Below are 7,196 nucleotides of genomic sequence, written 5' to 3'. Positions count from 1 at the left end.
GGAAGCCGTGGCACAAAAGCCTCGCTGAAGCTACCTGGTCATGCAGGCTCACTGGATACCTGCTATGAGTGAGGTCTCAGGGTGGCTGAGGACAGATACACAGTCTGTGTCTAAGCGGGGGGAGGAGACATACTGTGAAATGTGACAGTTTCAGCGGGCAGGGTACTTGAGATGCTGGTGGCTGCTCCTTCAGGGAGGGCCTTGAAGGCCACGCTAAGTCCACAGGCCGTGGTGCAGTAGACGTGGACATTCTGCCTCATCATCCACCCTCATTTCTTTTGGTGTGAGCTCCCTGATTTCCCTTCTCTGGACCTGCTGTCCCCTGGTTAGTGTTTCGGATGGACCGGGGTGGGAGGTTCAGGAGGCAGGGAGGCCAGGGCTATGACCTTCCAGAAGACCAGACAGCAGCCCCAGTGGGGCAGGGGACTGAGAGCATTGAGTTGCAGTAGAACATTTGTGCTGCAGGGAAAGCAGCTGCTAATCCTTTGAAGTCATTTAAACTTTTACATTTTCATGATTGCAGATCCATCAGTCAGGACTGCTGCTGAGCGTATGATGATTTTTCTCCTTCTAAAGGTCAGCAACTCATTGAGGCTGATGATGTCCCTGCCCTGGGCAGACAGGCAGGCCTTGCTCACGAGTCTCCATATCACTCAGCTCTGGGAGACTCGGAATCTCACCAGGACGCGTCCATCACTCGCTCACAGCTGGCACTTGGAAATGAAAGAGACTTGCTCCGCAGTCCCAATCAATGTCTGCCGGCCGTCTCCGTCGATAAGTGCCGGGCGGTCCAATCTTTCCCCTGATAGAAAGGCGCCCAGGGGTCAGCCTGAAGATGCTCTGGGGGGAAGAGGCAGATGTTTGATTCAGAGCCTCCTCACTGGGCTGGAATTAACTTGGCTTTTTCTCTAATGAAACGGACTCCAAGGGTCCCTGTGTGCCAGAGATTCAATGGCCCTTAGGAGAAGCAATGATAGGGAGTGTTAAAGCAGTGTCCACAGGCAGCCTCGAATTCCTAACTATGCTGATGATTTTCAAGGTGGCTTGAACCCCATGGGAAGCAGCGCCTGTCTGGCATGATGCTGAGTGCACAGTAGGAACACAGCAAATGCGGGGGGAATAGTCCCTGCAGCTGCCTTTCCCATCTCCTGATGAAGAGATCAGGCATTAAGAAGCTTAGTGACTTAACCACGATATCAGAGCTCCTTAACCATGGTTCTCAGGTTCGCAAGTAGCGGAGGCAGACCTCCCAAGGGGAGTTTACTGGAAGGTTGAGGGGGATTCTCCCTTTGGGCAAAGCTTTAGACTGGAGTCTCTGAGTTCCACATCCAAATAACCAAGAGGCACAATGTTTTGTGCAAGCTCATACCTTGTTGCCACTGCTGGCTCCTTCACGGTGGGGTACTGCCCCCACACTACATGGTGTCCACCCATGAGAATTGTGCTCTAGCTTCTCAAGTGCCTTTGCCTCCCAAAGCTCCTGGGATCCCCTGTCTGGATAGATTCACCTTCCTCTGGCCAGCGTCCTTCAAGGTTCCATCTCCCTTTCCTGATATTACTCATGGCTGTCTATCTTCCTCTCCAGCAAGCCACATGAGCCTCAGGCATGACCAAGCCTGGTGGACATAAGATTGTAATGGGCTATGAGATTGTATTTTTAACTAGATTCCCTAAATTGTGGCCAGGAAGTGATGGGATCTGCTGAGTTGTCATTAGTGGATGGTATCTCTTGGTTTGGCTGTAAGACCGGAAACCCACAAGCATCATTGGCTAAAACAAAATCAAAGTTGACTTTGGCCAGATGTGGTGGCTCATGCCAACACTTTGGGAGGCTGAGGCGGATGAATCTCCTGAGCTGAGGAGTTTAAGAGCAGTCTGGGTAACATGGTGAAACTCCATCTCTACCCAAACTGCAACAAACTAGCTGCGTGTGGTGGCATGTGCCTATGGTTCCAGCTACCCAGGAGGCTGAGATGGGAGGATCGCTTGAGCCTGGGAGGCAGAGGTTGCAGTGAGCTGAGATCACGCCACTGCACTCCAACCTGGGTGACAGAGTGAGACATCATCTCAAAAAAAAAAAAAAAAAAAGTTGACTTTTCTTTCTTGTGGAAATTGTCTGGAGGGACGCATCCAGGACTGATACGGTAGTTCTGCTCCAGGAAGCCACTAGGGTCTGGGTTCCTTCCTGCTTTCTGCACTGATGTGAGCTGTGTCCTCACAGTCCATTATGGCTGCTGTTGCTCCAGTCAGCATAGCTATGTTCTTAGCAGTAGAATGAAGAAAGAGAAGACCCCATTAAAGAAGTATTCCCAGGCATAACCTAACACTCCCTCACCTATCTCACTGGTTATAATTCAGTTGCATTTCCAGAAGACCTAGCTGGAGGGAACCCTGGAGAACACAGCTTTTAGCTGGTTGGCAATAGTCAATGGGATGCTATTTCCAAAGTAAAAGTAAAGGCCAGAAATTCAGAAGCAACCAGCAGCTTCTGTTTCAGATAGGGAAAGGAGACTTGGAAGAGCTGTGTGATTGGAAAGACAAACCTATTTCATGTCTATTCCTTGCTGAGACTGGTGTTGGAAGAATTTGGTCTATATTGGGGTCATGAAGATTATGAGGAGAGTTTCAAGATAAAATACAGGATGTCCACCTAACTTTGAATTTTAGATCAACAGCAAAAAAATTGTTTTAGTCTACGTATGTTTCAAATATTTCATGGGCTATACTTACACTAAAAATCATTGTTGATCGGAAATTCAGATTTTACTGGGCATCCTGTATTTTCATTTGCTCAGTAAATGAGTAAATACATTTGCTAAAAAAAAAAGAAGAGAAAAGAAAAGAAACTTGCTCAATAAATCTGGCAGTTCTGGTTACTTGGGGAGTTGAAAAGCCCTCAGAAGGTGAAGGAAAGGCCTGAGTGCTGGTGAAGATGTCAGGGTGGGCACTGATGTCGGGCCGGGCACAGCATTGCAGTTTTGAAAGGGGCTTGCCCTGGTACTGGGGAGTCGCCTCCTCAAGCCCTTCCTTCAGAATGCTGGTCTTCTACTCACTGGTGGTATTGTAACAGGAGTCCACTAAGAATCATCTTAGTTCCTTCACCAGTCAGAAAACTTGGAGGCAGCCAGGTTTATCAAACTGCACTGATAAGTTACATATGTAAGTCCATTTACTTGGGACATGATCTTATTCCCTTCCACAATTGATTTGCACACACTGCTGGTGAATTACATCATATAGTCACATTTTCCTTAGATTTATGCTATCCACACTTTCTTAAAGAATTTGAGGATATTTTTGTAAGTTCATCCCAGGGAAAAACTAACAGGACTTTATTTTTTTAAAGCAGAACAAAGGCCATGTGAAAGGATCAGAGCAGTAGGTAGCGAGTCCATGTGGAATGAGCTCTGTGCTGACGAAAGTGTGATTTGCCAGTGGGATGGATACAAACATTACCACCGTGCACACAGATCAGGGTTTAGTGCATGGAATTTCGTTTGCATAAAAGATAAATCAGGGTGTTAGTTCATACTTTGAAAAGTTATCCTGCAGGTTCAAAACTCCTGTGGGGTTTTACTGTATCCTGAGTTCTTATGGGGGGAGGTGGCCCCAGCATGACAAGCCCAAGGAAGTCCTGCTCAACCTTGGTTGATCATGACAGTCTCTGGGAGGTGCCTAGGCTCTGTCCCAGGCCATGACATCAGGATCTCAGGGGGTTGAGCCAGGTGTCAGGATGCTGAAGCCTCCCCAGGTAATGACCATGTGCATTCAGGAATAGGGACGGTAGTGTAAAGGATTCGCTTTCATCTTCTGGCTGGGGAAAAGAGGCTCAGCCATGGGAGTGACATTTTTGGCACTAAATAGAGCTGAGATGAGAAATCTCACCCTTGACTCACTCCACGTCCAAAATATTTTATTGTTACACAGACTAGTTAAAAACAAAACAAAACAAAACAAAACAAAAATGACCAGGGCTGCTTACTCATCACAGGTTGCTGCAGGGATGACTGCTTAGAGCTAAAATGTGTGTACACTTAGTACATGCCAGGTATTGTGTTAGACAGTTTATATTGATGATCGCATTGAAGTCTCATGGCAGCTCTATGGGGTAGGCACCTAACCAGTGAGGAAACTGAGGCCCAGAGAGGTTAAGGGACTTGCTGTAAGCCACAAAGCTAGTAAACAATGGAGCCAGGATTCTAGAACCTGTACATTAACTGCCCTATCTGCAAAGCCACCATCCCTTAGAGCAGCACTTTCTAAACTGCGGTGTGCACCTGAGTCACCTGGATCTTCTGTAAAAGCAACGTCTGATTCAGCAATTCTGGGGCGGCATTTCTAACAAGCTCCCAGGTGAGGGAATGTGGCTGGTCTGGAGCCACTGTTTGAAGTGTGTACAACATCACTGTTATATTTGGTGGCTGCTTTTTGCTCATTTGTTTCGCTTTTAAAAGATCGTTTTCAGAAAAAGGGTGAATACTGTGGTACAACTATGGATTCAATTGAATATCTCCACCTGGGTTCCACGACAGAGATCACTATGACTTCATAAAGATCAGCTCCACCCTCTGCAATGGCGCTGTAGTTCTTCCGGTAACACCATTTGGATTCAGGTTTCTCCTGGTTGTTGCTACATGGTCCGCTTTACAGCTCAACAAACCTGTGAGATGTTCTCAGCTTATAAATGTCCATTTAGAGTAGATGCCCAAATTAAGGAGCAAATCAGCTCCCAGCTTTGATGAGTTGGAATTCTCTGGGAATACCCAAATATGCCAGCGAAACTTGTGTCTTAGCTTCAGTTAGCCCCTAGCAGACCTGAGATAAATCTCGGCTATAAGTAGTTTATTTGGAATGGGATCCAGGAAGCATGGTGAGGAGGGGGAAGGAAGAGACAGGGAAAAAAACCACATGGGGGCAATGATGCTGGGGTCAGTGGGGATGCAGTCCTCCCAAGGTCTGTCCAAGAGACTGGGCTGCTCTCTGGAAGGGTTGAGAGGCTATGGTATTGAAGCAGAGTTCAGTACACTTGGGCAGAGAGTGCAGGTGCTTGGGGTAGGGTGCTGTGGAAGGCAGTGACTGTCTCCTGCAGCAGCCTGGAGCTGCACTGCTGACATGGGCCAAGCACTGGGGCTGTGACAACATCTGGTACAGGTTGCTTAAGGAACCAAGGGCATTTGCTCAGCCTGTGGGATTGGGCACATTTTCAGGGGGAGGCTGAGTCTCTTTTAAGAGATTGAAAACCAGCCAACGGGCTCTTGGGCAGCCTGAGAAAAGAGGAGACCATTTTACTGGTCCCGTTTCTCAGACCAGGCCATGGAGGCAAGGCTGAAAGGCTGCATGTGAGTGTGTTTGAGGGACATAAAAATCATTCACTGTTGGTGTCAATTGAGCCCCAACTATGGAACAAGACATGGGAGATGGGACCTCAGCCCTCCAGGACTGTTCAGTCAGTTTCGTGAAATGTCAATCTGATGCATGCTGAAAAGAGTAAGAATACTCATCCACAGTAACTTTTACAAGATTGCATACATTTAATGTTGTAAATTTCTCTCTATGCACTTAGTTAGCTGTATCCCACAGATTTTGATATATTGTATTTTCATTTTAATACATTCAACATACTTTCTCATTTTCATTTTGATTTCTCCTTTTAATTTCCAGGTTTTAAAAAGCATTTAATTAAGTTTCCAAATAATTTGTGATTTTCTGGGTATTTTTCTGTTACAGGTTTCTATTTTAGTTCCATTGTGGTCACAGAACATAGTTTGCATGACTTGAATTCTTTAAAATGTATTGAGACATATTTGGTTAACGGTTTATCTTGGTAAATATTTTGAGACCAGTTAGAAATGACATGCAATTTGATGTTGTTGGCTAGGGGAGTGTTATATAAATATCAATTAGGTTAAGTTGGTTGATAGTTATATAGTTATTCAAGTCTTCTATTTCCCTACTGATAATCTATTTATTCATTGAGAGAGGGGTATTGACATTTCTGACTATACCTGTGTATTTGTCTATTTCTCTTTGCAGTTTTGTAAGATTTTGCTTCACATATTTGAAGCTATGTTATTAAGTGCCTAAACATTTAGGATTGTTATGTCTTCCCAATGAATTTATCTCTTTATTCTTAAAAATTAACTCTTTTTGTCTTTGGTAATATTCTTTTCTCTAAAATGAATGTTGTCATATACATATAGGTATGTATATATATACATACATACACGCACATATATTTTAGAGACAGGATCTCCCTCTGTCACCCAGGTTGGAGTGCAGTGGCAAGATTATAGCTCACTGCAGCCTTACACTCCTAGGTACAAGCGATCTTCCTACCTTGGCCCCAAAGTAGTTGTGACTATAGGCACGCACCACCATGCCCAGATAATTTTTAAACATTTTGTGGAGATGCGATCTTGCTTTGTTTCTCAGGCTGTTCTCAAACTCCTGGGCTCAAGCAACTCTCCTGCCTTCAGACTGCTAAACTGTTGGGATGACAGGTTTGAGGCATTCTGCCTGGCCCCATCGATTATTAGCACAGTCATTCCAGTGTTCTTTTGATTATTGCTTGCATAATGTATATTTCCCTATCTTTTTACTTTTAATCTATTTGTGTCTTTATATTTAAAGGAGGTTGCTTAGGCAGCTTATAGTTGGGGCTTGAATAATAATCCAGTCTGGCAATCTGTATTTTAACTGAGGTGTTTAGACAATTTAAATTTAATGTGATATTAATATATTTGAGTTTAAATGTATCATCTTGCTATTTGTTTTCTATTTTCTATCAATTCCTTTTTTCCCACTTTCTTCTTTTCTTGCTTTCTTTTGGATTGCTTTTTATTACATCATTTTATCTCCTTTGTTGGCTTATTATCCATAACTGTTATTTTAGTAGTTGCCTTAGCATTTATAGCATGTATCTTTTACTCATCACAGTCTGACTTCAGGTAAAATTATACCACTCTGCACATGGGATAACAACTTGAAACATACTTTCATTTCTTTCCTCTTGATGTTTGTAGTGTTAGTATCATACACCATATATATATATATATATATATATATATATATATATATATATATAGTAATACACATATATATGTATAAGCAATATATGTATTTATTTGATAAATATAATCAACTCCATAATACATTGGTATTGTATTGCTTTAAACATTCAGTTATTTTAAAAAGAA

This window comes from Saimiri boliviensis, chromosome 9 (genome assembly GCF_048565385.1).
Source record: "Saimiri boliviensis isolate mSaiBol1 chromosome 9, mSaiBol1.pri, whole genome shotgun sequence".
NCBI lineage: Eukaryota > Metazoa > Chordata > Mammalia > Primates > Cebidae > Saimiri > Saimiri boliviensis.
The sequence above is the reverse complement of the archived record's forward strand: the minus strand, read 5'-3'. Positions refer to the sequence as shown.